The sequence below is a fragment of the Asparagus officinalis genome, chromosome 4 (assembly GCF_001876935.1).
Source record: "Asparagus officinalis chromosome 4, Aspof.V1, whole genome shotgun sequence".
Taxonomy (NCBI): domain Eukaryota; kingdom Viridiplantae; phylum Streptophyta; class Magnoliopsida; order Asparagales; family Asparagaceae; genus Asparagus; species Asparagus officinalis.
In genome coordinates this window covers 115149650-115156998 of record NC_033797.1, presented here as the reverse complement: position 1 = coordinate 115156998, position 7349 = coordinate 115149650, and positions in this window count along the sequence as shown.

Genomic DNA, 7349 nt, shown 5'->3' with positions numbered 1-7349 from the left:
CTTCGATCGTCCTATGTAACGAAGGAACGCCTCCAGCATTCTTTCGGAACAACCATGGTCATCCCGAACGAGATAAGAGCTGCAAAAGAAGTGGTTTACGGTAAAGGAAAAATCTCTCCATTACCAGATCATTTCTTAACGGAAGATGAGGATGATGACAAACCTGGTCGGCATTTATCTAAGTATAGTTCGGAAGCGCGCAAGCTCATGGAAAAGTAGGGGTATGATTTCACACTCGGAGAAGGTCTATACTTCGATCGAGGTCCTCGTACTCCAGCCAAAGCGGCGTATGTACCAAAAGGGAAACCCGATGATTATTATAAATACGGACGAGGGTTAGGGTATGAATCTTCTTCAGAAGACGAATGCTGCTGGTTAATCAATGGATATCCGTCAGATGCCTCGGAATGGGATTCTGATACAAGTCTGGGGGAAGCTTTCAAAGCCCTAATGGTGAACATGGCTACAGCTGATCCATCCACAATGGAAGACGACGATCAAATACCAACATGGGAAGACCCATGGGTTCATCACCTGAACATGCAATATGGTGATAGGTTCGAACAGAGAGAACCCCCCACTGAAGATAAAGTAATCCAGGTTAACATGGGTGATGAGGCCAACCCAAAGCCTATATTCATCAGCGATAGTCTTCCCCTAGAGGAGAAAGAGGAATTAATTGCTCTCATCAGGGAATATATTGACGTTTTCGCATGGAACTATGAAGATATGCCCGGGTTCGACCCTAATGTGGCAATGCACCGCCTCGATATTAAGCCGGATGCCAAACCTGTCAAACAACAACAAAGACGGTTTCGTCCGCAGATTATGGAAGCCATTGAGGCAGAGGTTAAGAAGTTGATCGAATCAGGATTTATCCGAGAGGAACAACATCCAGACTGGTTAGCCAATATTGTTCCAGTCATGAAGAAGAACGGTAAAATCAGGATCTGTATCGACTTCAGAGACCTGAACACGACATGTCCAAAAGACGACTTTCCTCTCCCAATCACAGATATCATTATCGACAATACATGCGGGTTTGAGAGAATGTCTTTTATGGATGGTTTTTCAGGATATAATCAAATCAAGATGCACCCAGATGACGAGAAGCATACAGCGTTCAGAACGCCCCTCGGTGTCTTTTGCTACACGGTGATGCCTTTCGGTCTTAAGAATACAGGCGCCACGTACCAGCGAGCAATGACTAAGATTTTCCAAGAACATCTTAGGAAAACAGTCGAATGCTACGTTGATGATTTGGTTGTAAAAAGCCGCAACAAAGAAGATCACATCAAGGACTTGAAGACGATGTTCGATCTCATGCGGAGTCATCAATTGAAGATGAACCCCACTAAATCCTTCCTTGGAATGTCCAGCGGAAAATTCCTTGGATTCGTCGTCACCACTAAAGGTATACATATCGATCCTGATAAGGTGAAGGCGATACATAAACTACAACTCCCTAGAAATCTGAGAGAACTCAGAGGATTGCAAGGGCGCTTAGCTTATATCCGGCGGTTCATCTCAAATCTTTCTGGGAAGTGCCAACCATTCTCTAAACTAAACAAGAAAGGGGTGTCATTTATTTGGGACAACGCCTGCCAAAAAGCATTTGAAGATATCAAAACATATCTGACAAATCCCCCTGTTCTCGTTGCACCAAAATCAGGTAGACCGTTCTTGATTTATCTCAAGGCGATGAACCACTCGATAAGTGCCTTACTAGCAAAAGACGATGACAATGGTCACGAACAGGCAGTCTATTACCTAAGTAGGACCTTGATAGGCTCCGAGTCTCGGTATCCGATGATTGAGAAAGAATGCCTCGCATTGGTATTCGCAATGCAAAAGATGCGACATTATTTAGTTGGACAGATGATTTACGTTATTTCTAACGTTAATCCAGTACGGGTATTTATGACGTAACCGACCTCTATGAATTGGCGGTTAGTGAAGTGGGCCCTTCTCTTGTCCCAATATGATTTACACTTCAAACAACAGAAGTCGATCAAAGGACAAGCGATTTGCGATCTTTTGGCGGCAAACCTGACAACGGATACGGCAGAAGTATATGATGACTTGCCGGATGAAACCCACGAGGTTAACACTACGTCGCACCAACAAGTATGGCAATTATACTTTGATGGTGCTTCGAGAGCAGTTAATAGGGCAATAACCCCCGGATGTTCTACAGTCTCCTCCGGAGTTGGAGTTGTCTTAATTTCCCCGGGGAAGCACGTGATGCCTCGGGCTTATTCATTGACTAGTCCATATTCCAATAACGTAGCTGAGTACAACGCGCTTCTCATTGGACTCAGTTTCGCCAAAGAGCTGGGGGTCGAATATCTCGAAGCTTTTGGGGATTCTCAATTGATAGTCAACCAGGTCCGTGGAGAGTATGAAGTCAGGAACCAAGACCTGATCCCGTACCACCAGGAGGCCATCAAAATGGCAGAGTCTTTCGAAGAATTCTTTATTGAATATATCCCTCGTCTCCAAAACACTTATGCGGATGCACTGGCAGCACTAGCGGTATCACTTGCGCAGCCCCCCGAAACTAAACTATTAGTTACAGTAAGGACGCATCAGCTCTGCATACCGATATACGATATGGATATTGAAGAGGAAGATAATGGAAACATAAACGCCAAGGAGGTGAATTCAACTCAAATTGGGTCTGAGTCCCGAGATTGGCATTTTTCTATCATTGACTACGTCCAATATGGAGCATCAAGATTCTTCTATAATACCGAGACCCATACACTATACCGTAGAGGGTACGATGGTTTGTTACTCCGATGCCTTTCGAACAAAGAAGCAAAAGAAGTTCTTAAGGAAGCACACGAAGGAGAATGCGGTGCACATCAGCCCGATCCCAAACTGTATGATCGCATCAAGAGAATGGGATATTTTTAGCCAACAATGGTTCATGACGCAATCGAATATGGCCGAGAGTGTCATGCTTGTCAAATACATGCAAATTATATGCATCAACCACCAGAGCATTTACACACGTCAACCACGTCTTGGCCGTTCGAGACATGGGGCATGGACATTGTCGGTCCTATTTTTCCCCCTTCAGTCAAAGGTGATCGATTCATTCTCGCAATCACGGATTACTTTTCAAAGTGGGCTGAAGCAATTCCGCTTAGAGAAGTGAAGACGAATAACGTCATCAATTTCATCAAGCATCATGTCATATACAGACACGGCGTGCTAAGACGGATCATCCATGACAACGGTCCATAGTTCATAAGCAACGCCTTCGTCAGGTTTTGTGACAAGTTCAAAATTCAAGATGTTTCGTCAACAGCTTATTATCCCGCTGCGAATGGATTAGCTGAGGTGTTTAACAAGACGATCATTAAAATCTTGTCAAAGCTGGTGAAGACCAATAAACGAGACTGGGACGATAAACTCGGTGAAGCACTATGGGCTTATCGCACCACCATACGCACACCTACAGGAGCCACCCCATATTCGTTGGTATACGGATGTGAAGCTGTGCTACCATTGGAGATTCAAATCCCATCCCTTCGGATTGCCCTCGCAACCGAGATGACGACAGAAGAACAACATCAAAAACGTCTCGAAGAACTCGAAAGGTTAGATGAAAAGCGCTTGGAAGCTCAACAACAAATTGAGTTTTATAAAGCCAGAATATCTAGGGCTTTTAACAAAAGAGTCCGACAAAGAAGCTTCAAGGAAGGAGATCTGGTCCTCGCTGCTCGCCGACCGATAATCCTCAACTCCAAGAAGAAAGGTAAATTTGAACCCAAATGGGAAGGACTGTTTGTGATAGACAGTCTACTCAAACGGCGCGTATCGCCTGATTACTCAAGAGGGCGATAGGCAATTAATGCCAATAAATGAAAAATTCCTGAAAAAGTACTATCCCTAGTACATTCAGGATAACCCATTTACCGGGAAGTTCCTTGAAGAATATTACACTTAATATTCTAGAGGATAACCCAAGATCATTTTCACCACCAAAATCCCTCACTGATCAATTTCAATTGACAGTGAGTCCACCAAAAATGTCTTTCTGGCCCTCTTGACTCTTTCCATGAACAAGAGGTCCTCTTTCAGTTCAGAGTCCCCTTTCGATAAACGAAAGAACTCCCTTCTTTTTCTCTTTGATTAAGCCTTCTCATGGTTATAACCTAAGTTGAAATTTCATTTCGATAAACGAAAAACTCATCTTCCGATAACCAAGCCTATAAAAGGTAAGTTTATCCGAATCTTCCAGATTCTCGGAGTGGAGATCCCACTTCTAGTTTCTTTTGCGCTGGAAATAAAATATAAAATTCTTCCTTTCTAGAATCAAGGAATAGAATATAAAATTCTTCCTTCCTTGTATTTGGGTTTGCCTTCACCCTAAAAGAAGACCGGGAAATAGAATATAAAATTCTTCCTTTCCCGCACCAATCTTTTCCAAAATTTCTCAATCTAGGATTTTTCTCAATCCTAGGAAGTTTATCCCGAATCCTAAGCAGGGATAAGTCTGCGCCTAACACGCGCTGCCAGTTTAGTCTTTTTCCGTAGAAAAAGACACCAAAGTTCGATTCTGGGGTATTCTATCCTGAAACCTAAGCAAGGATAAGTCTGCGCTTAACCCGCGCTGCCGGTTAGTTCTTAACCGTTAAAAAGAACACCCGTCCACATATTCAACATTGTGGCAGGTCGAACACCAAAATCCATGTCTTACACGCATGGGGAATTTTATCCTGAATCCTAAGAAAGGATATGCCGACGCCTAACACGCGTCGCCGGTTTAGTCTTTCTCCGTAGAAAAAGACACCAGAGTTCGATTCTGGAGAATTCTATCCCGAAGCCTAAGTAGGGATGAGTCAGCGTCTAATACCCGTTGCTGGGTTGCCTATTCCCATAACAATGGCGAAGTCTACGTATTCGAAGTCGTAGCAACGAGTCTGAGGGAGTTCATTCCGTTAGCACAACGTCACATGCGGAACGGATTTAGACAATCCGCATGCTAGCCCGATTCAAACGGTAATCGGTAAAGGCTTATCAAATCCGTTGAAGGCTGGGGGTTAGCCAAAAATCCTAAAGTCAACATCTAACACGTGTCGCCGGGTAGCCTATTCTCGTAATAATGGTGAAGTCTATGTATTCGACATCATAGCACAAAAGTCTCAGAGAATTCACTCTCTTAGCACAACGTGACATGCGGAACGGATTTAGACAATCCGCATGCTAGCCCGATTCAAACGGTAGTCGGTAAAGGTTTATCAAACCCATTGATGATTGAGGGTTTGCCAAAAATCCTGTAAGTATTATGACCGTTGGGTTCATAATCAATAGAGAAATATAATGATAAAAAGGGGAGTGCGCTAAAGAAAAGACTTTGTTTCATTAATAAAATCAGACCAAGTGGAGATACAAGAAGACGTCTCAAATCAGATATAACAAACTGAATGAAGCAATTTTAGCCTTAACAGCGGCAAGTTTCTCTGCATGTTCCGCTAGAACCTTCTCCTCTTCTTCCTTCTGAAGCTTGGCATAAGCAAGAACGGCGGCAGCGTCGGCAGTTACGTCTTCTCGGTACAACGCGTGAAGAGCCTCCAGTTCTCCTCTATAAACATTTTGAACTCTGGTGCTCTCGAACTCAAAATCTTTTAGAGTCCTCTCCCCTTGGACGGTCCTAATCCCCGTCCTATCAGCAATGTTGTTATAAGCATCTATCTTAGTTCGCAGATGACGTTGCCGTTCGTACAAGTTCGCAATGATGATTTCTTGCTCTGATATGCGTCTCGCTCGGGCCTTACGCTCGTGCATCCTATGAATCTGAGCATCGATCATGAACGGCGTGACCTCATCATGTGAGTCGGAGTGTACTAGCTCCTCCAAACGATACATGAGTTCCTCTAAGCAAGTCAACTTTAACTCACATCGTCTAGCTAGCCGGATGCCACCTACACGCCGAATGTCTTTAAGACTATCTGCTATGAAAGGGAGCAAGTAATAAAATCTTCCCCGTCCAGAACTAATGGTGGTGGCCGTTTGTTGCATGGCTTTCTCTAATTTTTGGAGGATGCCCTGCACGGATTCGGGGACCGGGAGGACAAATTCCTGGCTAGGCATAATTGCAGCAATGGGATCCTCTTCCCCTTCATCGTCGGATATCAGGATGATCTCGGGTCTCACCATCCCCCTATCGCGGGAATTCAACCGAGGAAGTGGACCGATAGCCTGTCTGGCGGGAACCGAAAAGAAAACCTCCATGGAGAACTCGACTGCAACAAAACAAGGATAGAGTCAGAAAATTATCTATGAATTAAATCCGTCTTATAAAAGAGCGAAATAAGATCATCCACAGGGTAATTGGAAAGACGACTTTGAGTTTCTTACACTGGAAGAACAGTATGCATCATCACATAAATAACGTGGTAACATACACCGACCTACAAAGTGTAAGATAACACGAAATCGCCCCAATATACCGGAAGATTTGAATTTGCCAAGCAAAAAAAAACCATCTTTAAAGCGTCGATCCTCACCAAGGAGAATCAAGGCTCTTCCCGATTGCCTCATCAAGGAGAACAACGGGGGAAAAAGGATTAATTTGTAAATTTCTAGGAAAAAAAGGACTAATTTGTAAATTTCCAAATATGCCAAAAAATAGCTCACCAGCATATGAGGGAAGCACGCCATCAGCCGACGCAGCAGGGGAGCGACCTCTCGGGACACGCGACATGATGATCTACAAAATAAATTAGGGGTCAGATCCAGAAAAAATTTCCCTTTTTATTGCAATTCTACCCCCTGAAAGATGAGCTCGAGGCGCCAAATCATAATCCTAACCCTCACATGCGATCCCACAAATTCATAATGAATTAAGCATGAAATATGCTAAAACTGTGGAGGATTTACCTGAGGAAAAGCTCGTGGATCCAATAAAAATCAGATCTTGAAAGAGGCTCGAACCACGCGCTCGAGGGGCCTGAGAGAAATTTTTATATGAAGATTTCTGAGGGATTTCTCAGTCTAAGATCCAAAGGAAGACTAGATCTAAGATAATTGTGAAGATTTGAGGGAGAACGGATGCTCGAGGGAAGAGAAAAGCAAAAAAGAAGAGGAGAGGGGGGGCGGCCCTAGAGAGGAGGAAAAGGGAGGCTTTTATAGGTGAACCAGCCTTAAACCAGACCGGACCAGGTTGAACCAAACCAGACCAGTCCAAATCAGTTCGAAAGAGGCTGAACCAGGCCAAACCAGACTAAACCAGACCAGACCAGGATGAACCAGTCTTGAACCAGTCCTGAACCAACCTTGAACCAGGTTGAACCGGTCTTGAACCAGGTCGAACCAGGTTGAACCAGTTTGAACCA